This window comes from Schistocerca serialis, chromosome 3 (assembly GCF_023864345.2).
Source record: "Schistocerca serialis cubense isolate TAMUIC-IGC-003099 chromosome 3, iqSchSeri2.2, whole genome shotgun sequence".
NCBI classification, from domain to species: Eukaryota; Metazoa; Arthropoda; class Insecta; order Orthoptera; family Acrididae; genus Schistocerca; species Schistocerca serialis.
This window is the reverse complement of record NC_064640.1, coordinates 230,163,747-230,190,977: the sequence shown is the minus strand read 5'-3', so window position 1 is coordinate 230,190,977 and position 27,231 is coordinate 230,163,747.

Sequence of the window (27,231 nt, the reverse complement as noted above, 5' to 3'; positions counted from 1 at the left end):
AACGCGTCAGTTTGGAACCGCGTGACCGCTACGGTCGGAGGTTCGAATCCTGCCTCGGGCATGGATGTGTGTGATGTCCTTAGGTTAGTTAGGTTTAAGTAGTTCTAAGTTCTAGGGGACTGATGACCTCAGTAGTTAAGTCCCATAGTGCTCAGAGCCATTTTGAACCCTAAAGTAGTACAGTATTTTTTGTAGTATGCAGGTAATGTCGGATCATAACTTGCTCTGGGCTTTATATAAAGTTCCCTCCTCCTCTTACATGAGATTTTATTTCCCTTAGTGATCCACAGATTACTTGTGTTCTGAAAGTTGGCCTATCTTTGCTTGTGTCAGGGGATGTGCGGCGTGGCCTGACAAGGGCACCATTGAGAGGTGGCACCTGTGGGAGGGCCGGACGGGTGGCCGAGCGGATCTAGGCGCTTCACTCCGGAACCGCGCTGCTGCTACGGTCGCAGGTTCGAATCCTGCCTCGGGCATGGATGTGTGTGATGTCCTTAGGTTAGTTAGGTTTAAGTAGTTCTAAGTCTAGGGGACTGGTGACCTCAGATGTTAAGTCCCATAGTGCTCAGAGCCATTTTGAACCTGTGGGAGGAGAGGATTATCATAAACATGTGACCAACAGCAGCGACTGGTTCGACATGATGGATAATTGTTGAAACGGTACACCCTGTGTTAGAAGCATTTTAAATAGCTCACGAAATGAGTAAATGGCATCGTTGGCCGGGCGCCAAGTGCAAGTCTTATTTCAGTCGACGCCACACTGGGCGAGTTGCTCGCCGGTGATGAGGATGAAATGATAATGAGGACAACACAACACCCAGTCCCCAAGCGGAGAAAATCTCCAACCCGGCCAGGAATCGAACCCGGGCCCGCTTGCATGGGAAGCGAGCACGTTACCACCCAGCTAAGCAGGCAGACTTAAATTGCTCAAATTCAATGGTTTGGCGGATTGATTTACTGACAGTACTGGTTTAAAGTTTAGATACTCCACAAGCGAGATATGCAGCTTCACACACAGTGGAAACACTATATGTGAGGTTATTGGTGAACATTATTGCTGTTTATCATTCCTCGGCTGGACTTATTATATGATCTGGGTATTCTAATTGATGCGGAACTGCTCCACGTAATTTTTGAGCGTCAGGTTGTTTATGAAGTGCGTTTGCATTTTGTTGTTCTTTCAGACAGTGAGGCTAATCTCTGTACGTCCTTACATTACATTAGTTTGTTGTAGAGATGGGCTGTCTGCTCGTTAACCGATTCAAAGAGCCAGATCGTTGTAAATAGTGGATGATTGGTGATTCGGAAAAATTAATGCTAGCTCATCTGATTTAAAAATACATGTGTAGCGGCTGTAATGAAGGCAATGAGAATTCTGTGGTAGGCAGCTGCAACGGCACCCCACGCCACATCCTTAAGAAAAAATTTCCCTAACTGCCTTCCTTATTATTACATATAGCTTTTCTCATCCATGAAAACAACAGAAAAGAAAAATCTCTGGGTTTTTTTCAATTTATTGGCTGCAGGCCATAGCGTTCAGCCATCTCAATAATAATGCAAATAATGACATTAACAAAGTAAGCACAATACAACATCCACTCTCTGGATGGAAAAAAATCTTCAAACTGGCCAGGAATCGAACCTGAACCTGTTTACTTAGCAATCCGCTGTGCTGACTGCACAGCTGCCGACACAAACCACAAGTCAGTTCTTCAGAACGCTGCATTAACACAGAAAATACTTCCAGCATCATATTTCTGCTCTCTCTCAAATTTCAGAAGCTCAATAAAAGTTTACATACTTATGAGTGAGTTGTTACATCTTATCCTTTGACTTAGTATTGCACTTGAAATGTGTTTTCAGCAATCATACAAGCTGCAGTCTGCAGCCACCATGCTGTCGGGGCGTATTGCAAAGTGACCCAGGCGTCACTCCCCTCCCGTCAGCTCGACGCTCCCCACCGATGTCACCGATCAGATGGTATGCTCACTGCGCCCCTCCACTCTCAGGGACCAGGTTGCAAGGTAGCTCACTAGCTCACTGTTCCCCATTACTCTTATGGATCAGATTGCAAGGTAGCTTACAGCTCCCCACCACTCTCGCAGACGAGATCGCACGGAGCAGATCACATGGCGACTGGAGGCGTTACTCCGTTCTCTTCGCTCTTGGCACAGTGACACAGCCTGCAACTCGCTTTCGTGACTGAGCACCCCTCCATCCGAGTTCAGCTCTTCCTAAAGTGACGACATATATGACAAATAATTATTTTAACATACATGATAGTCATAGTCCATGTATACAAGATGTCTCGGGAGGAATAGTCAACAGTCAGGGATAGGACAGAAACGATTATTTGAAGCAAAAAACTAAATATGGGCATATGCCCTATTATGAATGGTTTCTGAGGAGGAACCCATTTAATGTCACTAATGTACATTCTTCTTGAATAATACGAAATCCGTGACGACTACCGATAACTTGTTACAGTACAAAATTAAACTACATTCAGTTTCCTATAAAAAGGTCCTATTCATTTTTTTCTCAATGACTTATAGGTCGCGTGAAGATAACAAGAGAGTACTGAAAATCTTGCGTGACGTGCATACTCTGAGCTGTAGGTAGATTTTGTAAGCCAATTTGAGGTAGTTTCCCGACTTGATAGACCACATGTCTTACATCAAATTATTCGTCTCGACTTCGTCTACACTACTGTGGTACGTTCTAAACAATGGCAGAGTACTGAATAATAAAGAAAATAAATAACAATGTACATTAAATATGTTCTGTCTTAGAAACCATTCAGAATTGTGCATATGTCTACATGAAGTTTTTTGCTTAAAGCAATCGTCCATGACATATTCTTGAATATTGACCATTCATCCTGGGACAACCTGTACATTATGTTTAATTTTTTATTTATTCATGTAATCTGAACTGATTAATGCCTTCAGAAGCACTCTTACAATAGACCAGAGTTTTAAGTGCAATTACAAAAGTTATCATAGTTTCTTAAAAAAATCGAAATATTTTTAAAATGGTACCCCTCCTTCTCTCTGCATATATTGGGCATTTGCCTGTTACACCCTCTTGGCTGAAATTGTAGATCTCCCTCGGCCTTCCTAAATATCTTCTGCCCACTGTATAATAATTATCATCAGTTTTGGTGATCTGTCGTCTTTCAGTCTTGTGACATAATCTTTCCAGTTGTTTCTGTTTCTTCAATCGGCTCATTTAAGTTTTTCACTCTCAGTTCTTTTCCGATGTCTACATTCATTCTCGCGCCAGACAGAATGTACCAAGCTACTCTTATTAGCAATCGGATCTCTTGTACTTGTACTGTGATGGGAATGAGTGTTTCTGCTGAGTTGTCCCGGCAAGAGCTTCAAGGTCTATGGAGCAGTAGTTATTATGAGCAGTAATGGGTCAACATTAAGCTTGGTCATTTGGGTTGCAACGCCCTCCTGTACAGTAAATGCTGACCTGAAGGGTTTTTCGACGACGTTGTCAGCATAAGAACGAATTTGTCGTGACTAACTTCCTTTACCTTCGTGAAATAATCAGTATGTCTATGTTTTGTTTACGGTTCAGTGAATGTTACAGCCAAAGTCAAGTACTGATTTAGTTCCTTGGTTGGGACAATGGGATCAGTTACAGCTTCTACTTTGCCTGCTCTTCCCTACATCACATAAGCTTTTCCATAGAGCACCTGGTCTTTTATGTTTTAGACTGATGTACTGGCATGCCTTGCTTATCGTTTCTCTCAGACCGATTGTCTCTGTTTGCTTTCTGCTTGTAATCAATTTTACTTTCAAGGGTAGGAGGTCGTTTGTAAATCGGATGTCTTTTGCCTCCGACATACATGAACTGTTTCAGCTCTTCTTTTAGCCAAGGTGCATATTTTCCTTTCAAGTTTCCGGTGTTTGGGGGAGCATATTTATTGTGTAATAGTTTGGCTTTAAATCCACGGAATTTATCTTTCACGCTCAGGAATGGAATGGAAGTCGTCTCCTAAATTATTCTCTTGTGCCCCCGGGGCAAGTAAAGGTACACTGATCCACTTAAAGTGCCCTTATGTCGTCAGTTACAGTTTATTCCCTGGATATTTTAGAGAATAAGTCATGAATATTATGTTGTGAGCTGACATTCCAGATGCGAATTTCTTTGCTTGTGGATTTTGTGGCAAATGTGTATGTGGGGGTGTGACTGTAGGCTGAATGATGGGCAGGTGCAAGTTGAAATGCTTTTACATTTGAAGAAGAAACTACACATCTGAATTTGACAGTGAATGGGCAGAATATTTATGTTAGTGTTACTAGAATGATTTGTACGTTCCTCAGTCGAATCTAATTTTGAAAAGTCAGTTTTGAAACAGACTATCCCACCTACATTCGGAGGTCCGTAGAGGACGCAGTTTAAGCAAGTTTTTAAACGGATTTTATTTTTACTAACACGTACTTGACTTTACGAATGCACGCTTTCGCGGCGATATCCGTTAATAAAACATTCTCGGGTTTCAAGCCGCGTCAAGTGGTTTACTGCTCATGAGCTTTCGGCTGAGATCTCCTCTGCCATTGTCAAGTGGATGACTGTCGTGTGGTTGTCATTACCGTTCTTATACAGCCGTGACATCGCTCGTGACGTCAATGGTGCTCAGTGCCGCACCATATATGGTAATGTTTTGGCCGCGCGACCGCCGGACCCGCTTCAACTCCCTCAACACCGGATCCCACGCCGTACTCAGCTGCAATCCACTGTCTCTGCTGAAGGTGTTGTCAGAAATTCTAATCTCTATGGTCTCGTTTATCACGCTATCCCAGAAGCCATTAGTCCATTTAATGGCAGACGTTTCATCGAATGCAATTCGGTGTCCGTTTTCCAGAGCATGTTCTGCTACAACTGACTTTTCGGGATAGCGCATGTTCTATGCGGCGCAGCTCAATAGAGCGAACAGCCTGGCCGACATAAACTCCCCACGTCCACACGGTATCTTGTAAATTCCTGGCGTTCTGAGGCCTACATCGTCTTTCACAGATTTCATTATTTGCCGGAACTTTGCCGGAGGCCTGAAGATTGTGTCTGTTTTATGCCTCTTCTCTGCCGAAACCACGTGGGCAGTAAACCACTAGACGCGGCTTGAAACCCGAGCATGTTTTATATACTTGACTTGTTTGTCTTCATTACTATTGGATGAATAGCACAGTGCGTAATAAGTCAAAGCGTTTTATGCAGTTACTGCACCTCATCTGTTACTTCTGTGGTGTCTTAGGACAGTGGAAAAAAATGGCTCGGAGCACTATGGGACTTAACAGCTATGGTCATCAGTCCCCTAGAACTTAGAACTACTTAAACCTAACTAACCTAAGGACAGCACAGGACAGTGGAGTCTATATTTACGGAACTAGAGAGAATGCTTGGCTTGAGCAAGGTGTCCACGTTCGTTAGAAGAAAGACATGGATTTCGATATACTGAAATACATGCGGAGTTCGTAGAAATGAATTGAAAGTCATCGTCAATTACAGTAACAATGCAGGCACACTGGTAGAACTAGTGACTGCGTAAGAACAGAAGTCCATTTACATTGCTTTTTTCCAGCCATTATCCGCACCATTATCCTGCCATCTCTTGTTCACTCGCTATGTAGCCCGAATTCGGAAATCCTTCCATATTGTCAGGCTTTTATTCGCGAGTTTCTTAATTACTATGACTATTTCAGGCCTTTTCATATATGATACAAAATTCACGATTGTGGGTCTAGGTTTCGCAGATCACACCGCTCTACGACCTACTCTATAACTTATGATTATAAATGTGCTGCATGTATATTTGTTCTTACTTTAAGCTTTTACAATTAAAAATGTCTAAGTTAATAGTAAATATTTTAATTTTACCAGTGTACTTTTCGGTGCTGCACAACAATACGTCATCCACACTGCCTTCGCCTAGAAGAATTACGAGCAACGTTCGGTACCATTTTACAAAAATGGAAGGAAAAGGAAAATGCCGCTACTGTCGGCAGATAATTTCCATGGCTTCTGGCTCATCATCAAACCTCAAGAGACATCTAAAATCGAAGCATCCTACAGTACCTCTGGAACGATGTGGGCCAGGAAGCCGATCAAGATTGCCATCAATCGATGTAGAAATTCCAGAAATCATTTATCGTGAACCGTCTTCACTGATGTCTGCTTCCACCTCGGTGAAGGTATCCTCCCACAAAGGCAAATTGATTCTTAAGCTGTATCCAGCCCATCACTGTTGTTAGCGTCTGGACAAAGTCCTGATTTATTTTCTTTTGTGATGCCCTCACCCTCAACTCCTTTTCATTTACAACAACCAATAAATAAATCTTTTAGTATTATAAAGCCGCTCCCGTTAAATAAAAGTATGTCATTGGATGTACAGCTTTTAAAAATGATATGCAGAGAATACCATCCATTCTCTATAGTCGAAGACACAGAATTTTAAAAAAATCGTATATATATATATATATATATATATATATATATATATATATATATATATATATATATATAATTTGTCCAAATTATAATTAACGTTGTCAAACTCTCTAATACACAGTTTGCGTCATGAGTTATTTATACAATTAAAAACGATTTGGCCACCACAAAGGCAGTCTGTCTTACATCTGATGCGTGGACGAGTGTAAATAATATTAGTTTCTATGCACTCACTGCACATTTCACAGATGAGAACCAAGCGGGGTAATGCAGTGGCTAGCACATTTGACACTCATTCGGAGGACGATGGTTCAAACCCGCGTCCGACCATTCTGATTTAGATTTTCCATGATTCTCCTAAATCACTTCATCTACATCTATACTCCGCGAGCCACCTTATGGTGTGTGGCGGAGGGTACTTATTGTACCACTATCTGATCCCCCCTTCCCTGTTCCATTCACGAATTGTGCGTGGGAAGAACGACTGCTTGTAAGTCTCCGTATTTGCTCTAATTTCTCGGATCTTTTCGTTGTGATCATTACGCGAGATATATGTGGGCGGTAGTAATATGTTGCCCATCTCTTCCCGGAATGTGCTCTCTCGTAATTTCGATAATAAACCTCTCCGTATTGCGTAACGCCTTTCTTGAAGTGTCCGCCACTGGAGCTTGTTCAGCATCTCCGTAACGCTCTCGCGCTGACTAAATGTCCCCATGACGAATCGCGCTGCTTTTCGCTGGATCATGTCTATCTCTTCTATTAATCCAACCTGGTAAGGGTCCCATACTGATGAGCAATACTCAAGAATCGGACGAACAAGCGTTTTGTAAGCTACTTCTTTCGTCGATGAGTCACATTTTCTTAGAATTCTTCCTATGAATCTCAACCTGGCGCCTGCTTTTCCCACTATTTGTTTTATGTGATCATTCCACTTCAGATCGCTCCGGATAGTAACTCCTAAGTATTTTACGGTCGTTACCGCTTCCAATGATTTACCACCTATGGCATAATCGTACTGGAATGGATTTATGCCCCTATGTATGCGCATTATATTACATTTATCTACGTTTAGGGAAAGCTGCCAGCTGTCGCACCATGCATTAATCCTCTGCAGGTCCTCCTGGAGTACGTACGAGTCTTCTGATGTTGCTACTTTCTTGTAGACAACCGTGTCATCTGCAAATAGCCTCACGGAGCTACCGATGTTGTCAACTAAGTCATTTATGTATATTGTAAACAATAAAGGTCCTATCACGCTTCCCTGCGGTACTCCCGAAATTACCTCTACATCTGCAGATTTTGAACCGTTAAGAATGACATGTTGTGTTCTTTCTTCTAGGAAATCCTGAATCCAATCACAAACCTGGTCCGATATTCCGTAAGCTCGTATTTTTTTCACTAAACGTAAGTGCGGAACCGTATCAAATGCCTTCCTGAAGTCCAGGAATACGGCATCAATCTGCTCGCCAGTGTCTACGGCACTGTGAATTTCTTGGGCAAATAGGGCGAGCTGAGTTTCACATGATCTCTGTTTGCGGAATCCATGTTGGTTATGATGAAGGAGATTTGTATTATCTAAGAACGTCATAATACGAGAACACAAAACATGTTCCATTATTCTACAACAGATTGACGTAAGCGAAATAGGCCTATAATTATTCGCATCTGATTTATGACCCTTCTTGAAAATGGGAACGACCTGCGCTTTCTTCCAGTCGCTAGGTACTTTACGTTCTTCCAGCGATCTACGATAAATTGCTGATAGAAAGGGGGCAAGTTCTTTAGCATAATCACTGTAGAATCTTAAGGGTATCTCGTCTGGTCCGGATGCTTTTCCGCTACTAAGTGATAGCAGTTGTTTTTCAATTCCGATATCGTTTATTTCAATATTTTCCATTTTGGCGTCCGTGCGACGGCTGAAGTCAGGGACCGTGTTACGATTTTCCGCAGTGAAACAGTTTCGGAACACTGAATTCAGTATTTCTGCCTTTCTTCGGTCGTCCTCTGTTTCGGTGCCATCGTGGTCAACGAGTGACTGAATAGGGGATTTAGATCCGCTTACCGATTTTACATATGACCAAAACTTTTTAGGGTTCTTGTTTAGATTGTTTGCCAATGTTTTATGTTCGAATTCGTTGAATGTTTCTCTCATTGCTCTCTTTACGCTCTTTTTCGCTTCGTTCAGCTTTTCCTTATCAGCTATGATTCGACTACTCTTAAACCTATGATGAAGCTTTCTTTGTTTCCGTAGTACCTTTCGTACATGATTGTTATACCACGGTGGATCTTTCCCCTCGCTTTGGACCTTAGTCGGTACGAACTTATCTAAGCGTACTGGACGATGTTTCTGAATTTTTTCCATTTTTGTTCCACATCCTCTTCCTCAGAAATGAACGTTTGATGGTGGTCACTTAAGACAAATGCTGGGATGGTTCCTTCGAAAGGGCACTGCCGATTTCCTTCTCCATCCTTCCCTAATCTGAGCCTGTGCTCCGTCACTAATGACCTCGCCGTCGACGGGACGTTAAACACTGATCTCCTTCTCCTCATAGAGTAGTCATACCTTATAGAGTTCTCACAAATCTAAGGCAGATACTGAGCAGAAAACATCTCAAACTGGGTAAAGTCTGCTATCCCAAATACAATATCAATTTTAAAATCACTTCCACGATAATAAACACTGCGGGACAAATATGAAATTAACTGCCACGCTTCTGAAACCTCCACATACCCCATGCTCTGCACATTTCTTAAACCTCACTGTGCAACACGCAGTTCAGAAGTTCATATAGAAAACCACTGATGAGGTCAAATGAGTTATGTTTTTTAAAGAGAGACCTTTTGCCTTGAACAAACTTGCTGAAATATAAGAAAATTAAAAAAAAGACCGACTGAAACTGAAACAAGACGTCCCAATCAGATGGAACTCTACTTACGAAATTTTGCAAAGATTTACTTTAAATAAAGCTCAGATAATTTCTTGCCCTTCTATTTTAGGTGGAAAATCGAGCACCTTAAACTTAAAAAATACAGACTGGGAGATAATGTAACAGAAGTTTCAAATTTTGAAAGGTGACCAAAAGAGGTGTCCTCAGAGAAAACAGTCTCACTTTGAAACATTAAAATCTTGCCAAGATTAATGGAACGGCAACCAAAATCTTTTAAAGACAAAAATAAAGAATATCCTCAAGAAATAGTCATTAGTTGATAATCTGCCGGCCGGGGTGGCCGAGTGGTTCTAGGCGCTACAGTCTGGAACCGCGCGACCGCTGCGGTTGCAGGTTCGAATCCTGCCTCGGGCATGGATGTGTGTGATGTCCTTAGGTTAGTTAGGTTTAAGTAGTTTTAAGTTCTATGGGACTGATGACATCCGAAGTTAAGTCCCACAGTGCTCAGAGCCATTTGAGCCATTTTGATAATTTGCTTAAAGGGTTATCAGAGCGGTTTGGGGTTATCTCCAGCAACGACCTGATTAGTCAGGTAACTGACTCCCGATACAAAGGTAAGAATTTTCAGACGAAAAAAAGTTCCATAACTGCTATATGAAGGCTGTTGCATAAATGAAAGCATTGATTGTTCAAAAAGAAAAAAACACAGCTCATTTCTCAACTAGTTACCACTGTAACGCATAAGAATTCTTCTACCTCGGAGGGGTTCGATGAAATTATTAGTCAGCTTCAAGTAAGTCACTACTCGGAAAGCGCAGCAACTGTCGAACTGGATAAATATTTAGCGAAGGGATATTTGCCTAGAAACAGAGATCCCTTAAAGTGGTGGGAAACAAGAAAATTGCCGTGGCCAGCGCTGTATCAATTGGTTCTAAAAGTATTATGTATCAAAGCACAGCTGTGAACGAATATTTTCAAAAGCGGGACAAATATACACTGAGAAGAGAAACAGGCTCACATTGACTAAAATGGGTCAAATTTTATTTATAAATTACGATATTGATTAATTTTTCCTTTTTGGTGCACATATGGTAATACTGGCTGTAAATGACGACTGCTGGTACACTTTAGTTACAGTTGTTATATTTCTCATACTGTAGTTTTTTCCAATAAAAGTATCAAAATATAACAAAATTCAGTCTTCATTCTTAAAATTTTTCCACTAGATAAAAAATATTTAAGATTTTGCTGTAACATTTATCACTTTTATTGTAGACGAAATTTAAAACTTTTGTATCTGAAAATTACTTGGGGCATGACAAAAAATTGTTACTCCTCTTTATATGTTCTTTTGAAAAAGGACCAAATTTGATAAAAATACAGGTTTAGTAACCCAAATTAGAAAGGCAAAGTGCTTTTCTTTTACTTATTTTTGTGAGTGAATGGTGAGTGGCGAGTCGTGGAAAAGTAGTTCACTCCAGTGAGTGACCAGTTCTGATCCGATCTCTGGAAAGAACAGCTTCGGCCATCTCTTGTTTGTGAGGCCTACGGCGTGCTATTGCAGTGGCACTTAGGGACGCATTGCCGGCCTGTTATGTGTGCGCACGCAAGGACCTGGGTGCAGATAAGCTCGCACGAATCCTCTACCATTACTTGTAGAAAAGCTGAGTGAGTTCATCTGGTCTTTTATTGGTTCTTTTGTGAAACTGTTTGTTACTGTGCTGCAAGTAGTTATTGAGAACTGTACCTAGAGTCTGGACAGCTAGCGCTGCCACTTCTCCTAAGGATATTATTTGACGAATGTTGTTAACTGTTACTACAGTTTAAGTTTTAGATTATTGGCTAATGCATTTGAATCTGACTTAGTAGTCGGAATTCAGATTTACATTGTTTTACACCAATTCTTAACTGGGGAATTGTCATGGTTTTAAGGTATGGGTGTTAGAGAAGAAATCGCCAGCACTATGAGCAAAGGGAGTTATTAAATGTTTCTGTGGTCAAGTTTTAATAGTTTCCCATTCAGATGAGTCTGTTGTGTATCATTTTTTTCTTGTCTGCCAGGTTCCAGTGGCGTCTGCAGGCAGTTACATTGTATATAACTAAGGAGTCCACAGGCGTTGATTGCACTGTGGCAGTGGACGCAGCTGACATTGAAGATTATAAGATTAGGGTTCTGTATTTTGTACATAAGCGCTGTAATTGTGGTATTAAAGATTTGTTTTATCAAATGCATGATTAAATTTTAGTGTTTTTAATTCTATTTAACTGTTGAGGTAATTGTTTTGAAACACCACTCTGCAGTTATTGGACGCAGTTCCCGCTCCACTCCTGTATATGTAACAAAAGTGATAGCAGAGATGGGGGGGGGGGGGTGTTGCAGAGCGGCACATATATATACGGAGTACTGTTGTTGTTTCAGCATGGCGACTGCAATTGTAAAGTACCTGGCTTACCTCACGGATGATTAATTAAAGCACGAATTGTTGCACAGAGAAGTAACACCACAGTATAGATGAATTAATCCAGACTACAAAAGAGAATGGCCGAACCTGTTAATATTAAATTTCAAGAACAAAAGCTAAGTTTGGCTGACGCTTCTACACACATGGCGCTTACTGAAATTTTAGAATACAGACCACTCCTTCAGAATTCAGGTCTAACGGCTAGACAGGTTACATTACATGTTAGAGTGGAACATAATACAAATAGTGAAAGATTTAGAGCGTGCAGGGGCTGATGACATGGTTTGCAGTGAGACATAATAGCTGTCTCAGTGGTTAGATGAATGGTCTAATAAGCAAAAGCAAATTAGTGTTAAAGCTAGTGCTACTGCAGTTAGAAATTAGAGGGAATAATGAGTAGGGAGTGGAAACCAGGTGGATGACGCATTAGGAACAGATGGAAAGTACGTTCGCCAAGTTATCCAATCCTTAGCAGGAATATATAAATGTAAATTTAAAGGAAAAACAGGAGGTTATGTGGAAGAAACAGTACAGTTCTTAGAGGCAGAAACAGAATTAAGGTAGCATAAAAGAGTGGGTATATCTGAATGCAATGTGTTACGTATACGGGGCAAGTACCATAAAAGGTTCTTTGGCCAGAATAGAGCGTATAGGTGATAGAACAAAAACAGGGCATAAATGAACTAAGAGATGGTTCAAATGGCTCTGAGCACTGTGGGACTTAACATCTATGGTCATCAGTCCCCTAGAACTTAGAACTACTTAAACCTAACTATCCTAAGGACATCACACAACACCCAGTCATTACGAGGCAGAGAAAATCCCTGACCCCGCCGGGAATCTAACCCGGGAACCCGAGCGCGGGAAGCGAGAACGCTACCGCACGACCACGAGCTGCGGACAACTAAGAGAAATCCTTTACAGAGAAGGAATACCGCCTAGGGCATTGAAATAACTGGTATATGAACAATACGGTAGGAACAACGATAAAGAGATTTAGAAATTACGTTGATAGAATACGAAAGAGACAAGAGTATTGTTCCCCATATACGGAAGTAGACACTGTACAGAATATATTAAATGGATTATACTTATGACGTGCAGAGACAATTAATTCGTAATAAGTCTACATCGTTCAAAGGATTGAATGCTATCGTACGTCATATACGAGCGATACAATACGTTGCTAAAAGGCAGGAAAAGCAATGCGTATTGCACCACAGTCAGAAACAGTTAAAATGCTTTACGTGTGGTAAGAATGGCCATATTAGTCGGAATTGCGCTCAGAGTAAAACAAGAGCAATCGTATAGGACAGACCAAACAGGATCACGGAAATAGTATTGGCGTTGCGGGGAACAAGGCCATTATTGTCAGGAGTGCAAGGCAAACAGGATCTTAGAAAATGATTGACAGTGGGGATAGAGACCCGGCGACGAGGAAAACTGGGCATACGAACGGGAACGGGTATTAAAGGGATAACAGAAATAATAGGGACACAGGTAGAGTACCATTCATTTGTATTTACTAATGGAGAAACGATATGTAGCCATTTTATTCAGAAAGTATGGTCATGGTCATTGATGAAAAGTGGTGAGGGCAACAAAGTATATCGCAATTTGAAGGACATTATCGAAGAAAAGGATACAAGACCACCAATGAAACAACAATAGGAATAATAGACCAGATTACTGTTGCGATAAGATCTGGCCAATACACCTGGAAATTTCCAGTAAGAATAGTGCACGTCTTGGCCGTCCCATGTATATTGCGATCTGACTTAATTGCCGAGATAGGATTGATATTAGATGACGCAGAAAAGATTTTATTTCAAATTCAAACCGGATGTCATGCAATTTTGAGCTCAAAATAGGAAACAGAAAATAACGGGAGCTATCAGGTAGTGCAGATCGATGGGTTCATGAAAGATAATGCCGACCCTATAAACCACTTGAGGCAGGGAGACTAGGAGAGAATTAAGTAAATTTGCCAAGTTTCCGAATGTTTTGACTGCTGAATTAGGCAGTACATCGTTGATAGCGCACACTAGTTAAGACGATATTCCGGTGCGCAAGCCCCAGCATCGGTTCACGCCATCGAGAATGAAGATTCTGTGGGATCTGGTTAATAATATGAACACAAAGATATAGTCATCGAAATACCTATATGCTACGCCTATTTTCATGGCATCGAAATATAATGGTGAGCACAGGCCTATAGTTGATTATAGATATTTGAATAACGAAGTAATTACATAATCAGTTCCCTTGTCTGATCTTCAGTCGAGCTTCGACAGGTTCAAGGGAGCCAAGGTCTTTCCACCCCTGACCGAGCACTTAATCAGGTACCTCTGGCAGAAAAACCGCAACCTATAACGGCGTTTAGTACAGATGGAACATTTACAAGTTCTATAGCGTTCCGTTCGGTTTATACACCGGGACTTCCATGCTTACACAACTCATGGACTAGATATTTTCGGGTATTAAGTTTTGGCAGTCTAAAATTGCTTGGACGACCCCGTAATATACAGCGTGTTTGTTTCAACTTGATACAACCAAATATCTCGACAACGATACATGCGAAAAAATGTAGGTGGAAGTTAAGTAAAGGGGACTTCCCTGTGCTACTGGCCACCCCCTATCCACCGTCCTGTATAGGCGGGGCCAACTTCGTATTTTCAAATGGGAACCCCATATTTTTATTGCATAATAACGTACTGTTCACTCCAACCATTCTTTTCCAATGTGGTAAATGGCACTGTAATCGTCAAAAAAAAGTATGCTTGTTTCCGCTATTAAGAACCAACGCATTTGTTTCTGTATTTAACTTACGATATAAATGTAAACCTTAATTTTCTAATTAATTTTCTATATTTAACTTAAGATGTAAATGTAAACTTTAATTTTCTAATGGCTGGCATTTATGTTAAAAACTTAGTTTAGTGTTGCAAATGTAATTTAATAGTTAAATATGGTTAACCGCCTCAGTGTCTGGTAGAAACTACGTTCAGCTTGATCCAGTAACAACGACGTGGATGTTACAGTTTTGTTCCCACTGGGATGCTTGCTATCGGTGCGTCCTTTTGCGTTTCGCCACAATTATAATGCACAATGCTTTTAAGCTGCATATATCCATTCCACGCACGAATTAATAAGCATATCGAAACGGAAGGTCGTCAGTTTGAACATTTATTGTGAATGAACATTACGGTGAGAAGCAACAGGCTCAGATATCAAGCTTCCGGATGGGAACAGAAAATTATAACATTCACGTCGTTGTTCCTATATCACACTAAACGTTGTTTCTAACTAAAAATCGAAACGGATAATCATACTGTACTGTAAAATCAAAATTGCAACACTAAAATTTCGAACTTACATACCAAACGATAGAACACTAACGCTTACATTTACCTCGTAAATCAAATGTAGAATCAAATGCATCGGTTCTTAGTTGCAAAAACAGACGCACTTGATATTTTTCGATTACAGCGCCACTTACCACAAATGGAAAACAATGGTTTTAGTAAACGTACGAAGTTTTTGCGTAGAATCCGAATATGCAATAAAATGGGTGTCCCATTTTGAAAATACAAAGTGGACCCAGCCCATACAGGAGGTGTGGTTAGATGGCCAGTTGTGGCACACTGATGTCCCATTTACTAACAGTTTTTCACCTACAACGTTCTTCGTACAAAGCGTGGGTCTCGAGATACTTTGCCGTTTCAAGTTTAAAAAAATGGTTCAAATGGCTCTGAGCACTATGGGACTTAACATCTGTGGTCATCAGTCCCCTTAGAACTTAGAACTACTTAAACCTAACTAACCTAAGAACATCACACACACCCATGCCCGAGGCAGGATTCGAACCTGCGACCGTAGCAGCCGCGCGGTTCCGGACTGAGCGCCTAGAACCGCTAGACCACCGCGCTCGGCTCAAGTTAAAACAAACAGCCTCTATAGCGAGATTGTGGATGACCATTGTAACCAACTCTATGAAGTATTTACGAGGTTCAGAAAGGTGAGACTTAATGCAGACCCTGAGAAGATGAAAATAGCTTGTGCAACCATGCACAGTTTTTAGGCCATCTGGTAGCACCTGTAGTAGTGACTATTGAGCCTGGCAGAGTACAGTCGATTCGAGGAATGGCGTTTTTTTTTTTTTTTTTTTTTTTTTTTTTTTTTTTTTTTTTTTTTTTTTTTTTTTTTTAAAAGGTTCATTCCGGGATTTGCTCAGAAAGTAGCACCCTCTCAATGGGTTACGTAAAAAGAACAAAGTTTCTGGAGAGAGTCGCAACAAGAGGCCCTCAGTGCCCCAAAACAAGCGCTCAGTGCTTCTTCCATACTAACATTACCCAGTTTTGGTACACAATTTATATTATAAAGGCAGTGCCTCAGTGCGAGGGTAGGTGTGGTGTTACAAGAGGGGAAGGGAGATCTTAGATCTTAGAGATCTTAGATAAATGAGTTACATCAATTGACACATCGATATTTCAGAGTCTTTAAAACTACAGAAGTTAATATTTCACAGTGAACTAATAGACTACTTGCCATTAAAATTACTACACCAAGAAGAAATGCAGATGATAAACAGGTATTCAATGGACAAATATATTATACTAGAACTGACATGTGATTACATTTTCACGCAATTTGGGTGCATAGATCCTGAGAAATCAGTACCCAGAACAACCACCACATGTCGTAAAAACGGTTTTGATACGCCTGGGCATTGAGTCGAACAGAGCTTCGATGGCGTGTACAGGTACAGCTGACCATGCAGCTTCAACACGATACCACAGTTCTTCAAGAGTAGTGACTGGCGTATTGTGACGAGCCAGTTGTTCGGCCACCATTGACCAGACGTTTTCAATTGGTGACAGATCTGGAGAATGTGCTGGCCAGGGCAGCAGTCGAACATTTTCTGTATCCAGAAACGCCCGTACAGGACCTGCAACATGCGGTCGTGCATTATCCTGCTGAAATATAGGGTTTCGCAGGGATCGAATGAAGGGTAGAGCCACGGTTCGAAACACATCTAAACTGTAGAGTCCACTGTTCAAAGCGCCGTCAATGCGAACAAGAGGTGACAGAGACGTGTAACCAATGACACCCCATACCATCACGCCGGGTGGTACGCCAGTATGGCGATGACGAATACACGCTCCCAATGTGCGTTCACCGCGATGTCTCCAAACACGGATGCGACCATCGTGATGCTGTAAACAGAACCTATATTCATCCGAAAAAATGACGTTTTGCCATTCGTGCACCATGGTTCGTCGTTGAGTACACCATCGCAGGCGCTCCTGTCTGTGATGCAGCGTCAAGGGTAGCCGCAGCCATGGTCTCCGAGCTGACAGTCCATGCTGCTGCAAACGTCGTCGAACTGTTCGTGCAGATGGTTGTTGTCTTGCAAACGTCCCCGTCTGTTGACTCAGGCATCGAGACGTGGTTGCACGATCCGTTACAGCCATGCGGATAAGATGCCTGTCATATCGACTGGTAGTGATACGAGGCCGTCGGGATCCAGTACGGCGTTCCGTATTACCCTCCTGAACCCACCGATTCCATATTCTGCTAACAGTCATTGGATCTCGACCAACGCGAGCAGCAATGTCGCGATACGAGAAACCGCAATCGCGATAGGCTACAATCCGACCTTAATCAAAGTCGGAAACGTGATGGTACGCATTTTTCCTGCTTACACGTGGCATCACAACAACGTTATAGCTGCATCTATTTTATTTATAGATTTTCGACGTCTGTTATATCTGTTTTATTATGCAAATATTACTCAGAACATCATATTCGCCACAATTACTGAGTAAATTAATACAGCATGAATACCTCATATTTTGTCATATTTGTGTATTTATTTGATGAACAGTTTACTATTTTGCCAATCACTTCATTTAAATGTTGACTGCAAATACTATTAAAAAAACTGTGCTAATTTAAAAGTGGCGAGTTGCATGTGTTAGCGGACACCACAATTGAACAGATGACCAAAAGACGCTCTCGTCAAGCGGGCCTAAAATAATCGTTTAAACAATATATAAGGACAACCTGTAGTCATTTAATGTGAGAGCACTTGTGCAAGAATACTGGCTCATTTATTTCTGGACAAACCGTGACTTATATTCACTATGAATGTTGTGAGTGTGACCAAATACTTGTAATATCTCTTTATTTAAATATTGTTGTAATATATTAGTTTGATGTGGGAAAGTGGTAAAGATGAATCAAATCATATGTATAGAGCTTAAGGACAATGTATTTTTGATGGGGACGGCCTTCAGCCAATCGAGAAGCAGACGGTGGAAGAACACTACGGGAGTCAAGTGAAGACAGGGACTTTCCGAATGACAAGCTCAACAGGTGGTTCTAGGCACTTAGTGTCGAGTGTGGGAAGAAAGTAGACCTGTCTGTGGTAATGTGCATGATTCAATTGTATAGGTGATTGATTCTGGGCAGTGAACGGCAGCTACAGTACTCTAACTTTAGAACAGACTTTTATATTTTGAGAGGTCTTAATGTACTCCGCAGTAGGACTCTTTTGCCACTTGCACTACGGAACTGAGGATAGACAGTATGGGTGCGAATCATCATGTTGAACTCTGAACTTTTTTGAGCTGGTGATTATTTCGTGTGTTGCGATCACAAAATGGACTTTGTTTTCGCATGTCTTTGATTACAGCTTCGTTTGGGGATTTTGCTGCCATTCTCGTAACGATTTAACGTAGCTTTACTGCATTGATAAGGGAATTTTTGTCTATATTTTAACTGAATATCGTAGGTTCACTTCCCATTTATTTGAGATGACCTTTCTTGAATAAACGTTATTCAACATAATGCTGTCGTCTACATCAATTACAGATGTTAGAATAGAATCCTTGCTAGACAATTATTCATTTAACTTTTGTTTTGTATTCCTGTGTATTTTATTAACTAGCAATTCTAGCCAGTTCATAGACTGATGGCAGGACTACAACTACAGGTTATTATTTGCAGCGAGTTAGCTGTAGTTCATGAAAGCAGAAGTGCGTGGCTCCACCCTATGACTACACCGATTTATTCTTTTTAAACAATCGCCGGCCGGTGTGGCCGAGCGGTTCTTGGTGCTTCAGTCTGGAACCGCGCGACCGCTACTGTCGCAGGTTCGAATCCTGCCTCGGGCATGGATGTGTGTGATGTCCTTAGGTTAGTTAGGTTTAAGTAGTTCTACGTTCTAGGGGACTGATGACCTCAGATGTTAAGTTCCATAGTGCTCAGAGCCATTTGAACCATTTAAACACTCGTCCATAGCCAAAGTACTTAAGTACAAGTAGCCACAAGTAAAGACCAAACTGGTATGTTCTTATGGAATGCTGTTAGGAAGAGCAACTACTCAGCAGTTAGGTACTGTCGCAAGCAAGATCATCTCACACTATCCCAACTCATATTAGGCGGAAACAGTGAATAGGAATTTATGTTCTGCGTTGATACTCTGCTATAGCAGCGATCAACGGGCCTGGGATCAATCATTAGCCTAACTGATGTTGTCCTTTGATGCAGAGAAACATGAGTCACTGGACCACGTGATAGCTATATATCAGGTTTAAGATTACAACCCCAATGAGTAATTTGTGGCTCATAGATGACTTGATGCCAGAGACGATAACCCCCTCAGGAATTGATTACACAGTGGAGGCAAGACAGAAATAATATTTGAAGAGACCATCAGACAGACAAGCAGTGGTATGGCATAAACTGGCAGCCAAACCTGTACTTGGAAGGCGATCGCGTGATGACACAAAACCCGAGAGTAACTGGCAAGGCAGATGATAAAATTGAAAGAAATTGTTACCGAGGTACACCGGACATTGAGAAATCGTAGGAATTTTTAACTCCTTTTACTGTTATTGTTTGAGCCCAGGAGAAAGGAAATGTTTAAAGCTCATCTCTCGATAGTAAACAGGAGCCTAGAGCCACAAATAGTCAACACTGGGGCGATACTCTTTGGAAGTTTTCTGAGGAGGGGGGAGAGGTACGAAGTGCGACAATAAAGTAATGAGACTGATTTTATTTGCAAGATGTGGCAGCCCTGCAGGCTTGTGTAGGGACAATATCTTTGGCCTTGGTCTATAAGCTGCTTCTAGTCTAAGCAGCACATCGATGCAACTGCTCAGTCGTGAGTTGTGCTGTAGTAAGTTAACACGTGTTTTTGTATCTTGTCATGGAACTGGAACCGCATAATATTGCACAATGGTATGCCATTTCTTTTTGCGTTAAATTGGGTGAAAACGCAACGAAAACTTACGGTAAGCTTCAGAAGGCTTTTAGATAGGAGGTTATGTCAAGAGCTCAAGTTTTTTGTTGGAATAAAATGTTTAGTGAAGGCAGAACGAATATTGAAGATGAGACCGCAGTGGACGGCCATCAACCTCACGGACGGATGTCAACTTGGCCAGGCTACGTGAACTAGTACGAGCTGATCGAAGATTATCCGTGAAAATGATTGCAGAAGAACTGAACATCACTCGAAAAACGGTTCGTCTAATAATAACTGAAGATCTTGGTATGAGAAAGATTTGTGCAAAAATGGTCCCCAAAAATCTCACACTACAACAGCGACAAACACGTAAAAATGTGGCAGCTGATCTGTTAGAGCAAACGGAAATAAATCCATAATTGTTGAGCCATGTTATCACTGATGATGAAAATTGGTTTTTTCAGTAAGATTCAGAGAAAAAAGGCCAAAGTTCGCAATGGTGCTCAAAGGGATCACCCAGACCAAAAAAAGCTCGCACGTCAAAGTCAAAAGCGAAATTCACGCTTGTGTGCTTCTTTGATTCCAAAGGAATTGTTCATAAAGAGTGGGTGCCTCCTGGACAAACAGTTAACCAACATTACAACAAAGAAATTTTAGAAAGACTTCGTAAAAGAGTTCTTCGTGTCCGTGCCAACATTGCTGATAACTGGATTCTGCTTCACGATAATGCGCCATCCCATACTGCTCTGTCAGTACAGCAACTTTTAACCTCAAAACAAATTTCAGTACTACCACAGTCACCTTATTCACCAGATATCGCTCCGTGCGAGTTTTTTTCTATTTCCAAGAGTCAAAATGGCGGTCAGGGGACACCATTTTCAAACAACACAAGATGTCCAAAAAGCTGTGACGAGGGTCTTGGAGGATATTACAGAAGATGAGTTCCAGAAACGTTACCATCAATGGCAGAAGCGCTGGAAAAAGTGTGTGCAATCAGAAGGGAACTACTTTGAAGGAGACAACACTAAACTTGACTAAAACGGTAAGCAATATTCTTTTTCACATCAGTCTCATTACTTTATTGTCGCACCTCGTATATGGCGTAAGTTTTCACATCTTTGCTTGTGTTGAGTCGAGGATTTGCATATCTTCATGGTGTTTGAGCTAGCCCGACAAGATTGCCATCGTGTGACAATAGCGGGAGAGACAGGAGGAGTATGGAATCGGTTATAATGAACTGTCTTATATGCGACCAGAAGCAACGACTAGTACACGATGGACGGCAGTTAAAGGGTGCTGTAAGGAGTTGCTGAAGGACAGTATCCCCTGTGTTGGAAGAATTTTATACAGCTGGAATCATATAGTGGCCTTGCCAATGGATATATTTTGCTGCTATGGTTCAAATGGCTCTGAGCACTATGGGACTTAACTTCTGAGGTCATCAGTCCCCTAGAACTTAGAACTACTTAAACCGAACTAACCTAAGGACATCACACACACCCATGCCCGAGGCAGGATTCGAACATGCGACCGTAGCGGTCGCGCGGTTCCAGACTGTAGCGCCTAGAACTCTCGGTCACACCGGCCGGCTTTTGCTGCTAGAAGTGTAAAGTTCCGATACTGCACAAGTGAGGTGTGCAGCTGGATATGCAGTGGAGACGGCAAATGTGAGGTTGTTGTTGCGCATAATTGCTGTTTACAGTATCCTACCTGGCCTTGTTAGACGATCTGTGTCTTGTAATCGATGCAGAGCCACTACACGCAATTTCTTGAGCGCCAGGTTGTCAAAAATGAAGTGCATCATTGTTGTGCTTCGACAGCGGGTTTAATCTCTGTACGTTCTTCTGTTACACTAGTTTGTTGGGGCTACAGTGTGCTATTTCTGTGGCGCTTGGGGCCGCGTTGCCGACCTCCTGTGTTGTGCGCACTTTGATCTAGATAAGATCGCGCAGCTTATTATTTGTAGTAAACCTGAGTGATTTCTCCTGACTTTTGTTAGTTCTTCTGTCAAGTTGGATGTTGCTGTGTTGCAGGTGGATACTGAGAACTGTGCTTAGAACCCGAATTCTACCGCTGACACTTCAGATTTTGACGAATGTAGTAATGTTAGTATATCTGAGGTCTTCGATTATCGGGTAATTCATTGGTATCTGGGTTAGCGACCAGAATTCAATTTTACACTGTTGCACATCAGTTCATAACTGAGGAATCGTTAATTTAATGGTTTTGAGGTACGGGTGTTGGAGGGGAAATTGCCAGCACTATGAGCAACGGGATTTATTTAATGTTTCTGTAGTCAGATTTTATTATAGTTTCCCACGCACTGGAATCTTTTGTGATAGGATTTGGTACTCCTCGGCCTCGTTGCGGCAGCGTACGTGGACCGTTACATTGTATACAACTAAGGGGTCCACTTGCCTTGATTGTGGACTCAACTGGCGTGATAAGATTATAGTTCTGTATTGTGTACATAAAATATGCCCGCCCAGTTAGCCGTGCGGTCTAACGCACGGCTCTCCGGATTGGGAAGGAGCGCCTGGTCCCCGGCACGAATCCCCCTGGCGGACTTGTGTCGAGGTCCGGTGAGCCGGCCAGTCTGTGGATGGTTTTTAGGCGGTTTTCCAGCTGTCTCGGCGAATGCGGACTCGTTCCCCTTATTCTGCCTCAGCTACACTATGTCGGCGATTGCTGCACAAACAAGTTATCTACATAAGCCGCACCACAATGAGGTATAATACTATACTAATACTGACGCTAAATTCCGCCAATTATAACTTGTTACAGCACCATAGATTGTCGCAGTGAGAATAAGACGCTATTCCCTTGGCAATCACCGACATGTCTATGCAAACACTGTTTTCGAGGTCGAATTGTCAACCCTTGAGATATCTTTCGCAGTACACAATAATCTATGATCATCTGATGCCTGCCTCACCGGGCTAGGACACTCCACGGCAACTGTCGATGCACTTTAGTAACATCGTTCCGCTGTTATTATATTGGTATGATTCCACCATGGGACAGTTATTTTCCATGGCGATGACATCAAAAGGAAGCAAAATTAACCGTATTTCTATGGCATCACATAACTGTACCCGCGCGGGATGATTTGCCGAGCGGTCTAAGGCGCTGCAGTCACGGACTGTGCGGCTGGTCCCGGCGGAGGTTCGAGTCCTCCCTCGGGCATGGGTGTGTGTGTTTGTCCTTAGGATAATCTAGGTTAAGTAGTGTGTAAGCTAAGGGACTGATGACCTTAGCAATTAAGTCCCATAAGATTTCACACACATTTTTTTTTTTTTAATGTAACTGTAACATGCGACGTATCTCCCCCTAGTACAATCTTTGTCAGCACCACTAACATGTACAGCGGAACAGGACGCCATATCCATGGTAACCATCGATTATCCACGTAAACGCTGGGGCGACAACAATCTTTGGTGCAGAGTTTGTAGTTCTGAGTTTAGAGGGCAGAATACTCTAAGCCTTCTTTCATACCAATAACCATTTTAATTGTATAATTAATATTCATTGACGAATAGTGATCAATAATTGACATTACGATGTTTCCAACTGTAACTGTTCCTTCGTAGTTATATATTAAGTTATCTAATCATGAACGTGTTTTCTGATTGGTTGCTTATGATGTCATACTCAGAACGGTGGGTGTGACCAGCGCTATTAATACTCGTTCCCTCCATGCACAGTCAGCAGTTACGGGAGCGTCGAGGGTCGACGGAACTCATCTAGTAGTGTCCATCCACCACTCCGGGTATAATTGATTACTATTTTTCATATTTTTATATATTTTTCGTGTGCTTATTATAGCAGCTACACTATTTTGGCAATATATCTTTACAGAGTCTGAAGATGATTCTATGAAAGTGTCGAAACCGGTCACTCACTTCAATAAAAAAATATTTTAACAAGATTGCGATCAGGACTGTTTTAAATTTTAATTTATCCCAAATATCAATTCACAATTGAACGCCAGACCACTGAAGGAATTAACTTCCTTGACATGACTATCTCCACTCACAATAACAAGCATACCTTCCAAATTATACAGAAAACCCACTACCAGTGATGTTACCATTAACAATACCTCATGCCACCCGAACCAGCATGAAACTGTTTTCTTCAGGTCATCTGTAAACCGTATGCTCCACCCCCCAACAGTGAAGAAGATGCATGTAAAGCAATGAACACACTTAAATCTACAGCCCAAAATAATGGTTATAATGCCTCTTTGATAAACACCCTAAGAAATCCAAAGTAAACTCAAGCAACCACCATCACCATAACAAACTAAGAAAGAAATGTCAAAATTTGTCTGTCTTCTATTCCTTGGCAAAGTGTCATATAAACCTGCAAATCTTTTCAGACCACACAACATAAAAATATCCTTCCACACTGACAATAAACTACAAAATAAAATTGTTCACAATAATAAATCCACTGGAGATTGGCATAAAAATTCTGGCATGTGCAAACTCATATGCTCATGTCCTTGCTTCTACATAGGCCAAACAGGGATAAATTTTGCAAGCCCCTACAAAGAACATATAGATGCTATTCGCCTCAAAAACTTACATAAGTCCAGTTTTGCTTCACATGCTGTTCATCATAAACACTCTGTTGGTGATATCAATGACAATCTTTCTGTGCTACACGTTGCTGAGAAAGGAATACAAAAGGACCTACTTGAACAATTAGAAATTTACATCCACAAACTAAAATCACCCCAAAAAATCCTAACTGAACAGATCGAGTCAACACAAAACCTTTTCTTCCAGAATTTCCAGGATATCCTGGCATAAAAACAACAAAAATGCCAATAATAACACATATTCATCTTCTTGCATAAATCTTGTTCTTCTTGGCATGTAACGACTATGGTATTTTGCTACTAACAAAAAGTTTTTAATTATATATTAAATATTCCACTCTAGCTGTTTACCTTTTGTATAACTGTTAACCCATATCAAAAAACTTTTTGCTTATATAAAGACACCCATGCAGCTAACAACATTTACTGAAATGTAAAATCTGTACTAGTAATATTTGTACCATAATACAATGCATCTCTTGCCAAAGACCATTATGTAGTTAAGTGTAATATCTGACATGTCCATATTCGTTGTAAGAACATCGAACGTTTTCATTCTGTGATCAGTGTAAAACCAAGTGTAGCTAAATACTATGTTTATTTGTGTACATAGCTTAGTATTGCACGCTATGAGAAGCAGTCTGATGTAGATACCACAAAGCAGTGTCCTGTAAGTACCTAAAACATAAACTATTTCGGTCTTGTAAATGTTTCTTCACCGATTACTAAATTTCCGTCATTTCCGCCAGCAGCACGAGCAATGCATCTAGTTACACTTGGTCCACAACATAATGTTCTTGTAACACCTCCATCTGATGATGAGCCTGCAGTGGTTCAAATGGCTCTGAGCACTATAGGACTTAACATCTGAGGTCATCAGTCCCCTAGACTTAGAACTACTTAAATCTAACTAACCTAAGGACATCACACACGTCCATGCCCGATGCAGGATTCGAACCTGCGACCGTAGCAGTCGCGCGATTCCGGACTGAAGCGCCTACAACCGCTCGACCACCGCGGCCGGCAGCCTGCAGTGGCTCGAAAACATGTTCATGGTTGAATAAATCGTAAAAAAGTGACTGATTGCATATTTATTACCAGATAAACGCCAATTTAAATCACAGTCGCAGTTCGTCATCCACAATGAATATAGTGAAAAGACTTCATGGTTCAAAGGACTGCTTAAATTTTAATGTTTGGGATTAACTATTTTGGTAATGTTTTACAAGGTCACTCTGCACTTATTGGACCCAGTTTCCGCTTCATTCCTGTATATGTAACACTTGGTAATTTAATGGATCTTACAGATAGCTTTTCTCCTTCAACTTCTTTCTTTTCTTCTTCAACTTCCAAATATTGACACAAGTTTATTATGGAATAAAATAAACGACTTGGAAAACTGACTACTGGAATTAGACTGAAACACCCAAATCATCATGATAGTTAATTTCTGCTGCCCATTTATTTTAAGAAATATACATTTAAATCTCCAAAAACAACCGTTTGTTCCTGTCTGACAGGAAGTTCAATAATGTATCTAGATTTCTCATAAATATCAGAGTTTCCTAGTGGGAACTGTAGACTGTGACAATTACTGGAAGTATCCTGCAGTAACAACTCAAAAAGCACATACTTCTATGTTCTGATCAACATAAGCTTTTCAACATTTTTGACTTTGTTTCCCACTTAAACATGCGTTGCATCTCCTTTTTCCATGTTATCTCTACAGGAATATGATACTAGTCTAGCCACAAGTCTGCAGGAGTGTAAGTACCATGGCTCACTGCAACTCGTGCAGCCAACATCATTGTACTCGAAGAGGGAAATGCACTTAGGCGTGTGCCAGTAGCATCTCATGGATGTCAGATCTCATGAAAGCGGAATCCCAGGACCCAAATCAGCAACTCAGCTTACAGCCAAGGAGGTGGTACTCAGGTACCTCGCCAAACAGATTGAAGGTGGTAGTTTTGAGTTATTTGGTAGGGCCCTTCACCAGGGGAAGGCCCAGGCTCGTCCACATCTTCTGCCAGTCACTGAGATGACCAGTGGCTGCTTGCAGCGGCCGTGTCCAACTGCTGCCGGCTGGCTGCGCTGTCGCAGACGAAGTCTTTTCTCAGGCAGGAGGCAGCACATCACGATTCACCAACCGTTATCCTGTAACTAATGAGACTGATTCCTTAGGAATCAAAGACGCTTCTGAAATGGGGCGATTTAAGCTGGATATAATCATCGTGGCTATAGATGGATCCATACGGCCTCATTACATGGAGGTGTCAGCGGATTTGTCCCCATCGCGGTGTCTCAGTTATTGAGTTCCCCTTGCCTTGGCACTTTTCGTCGGTGCTAGGGCGCCATGGAGTGGCTGGCTTCGATGTTACATGTTATGGCTCCACATTGTAAGGCTTCCAGTGACGTGTTGGGGGCTGTTATACTGCGCCATTTGCACTCCTTGATTATGGCTCATCTCAGTGCGGCAATGTATTACAAATGGCGCCCTGCATTCTGCAACAGTGGCAGGCTTCGCGCGGTGCAGATACTGATTCCGACACACGGTATAAGCTGCAT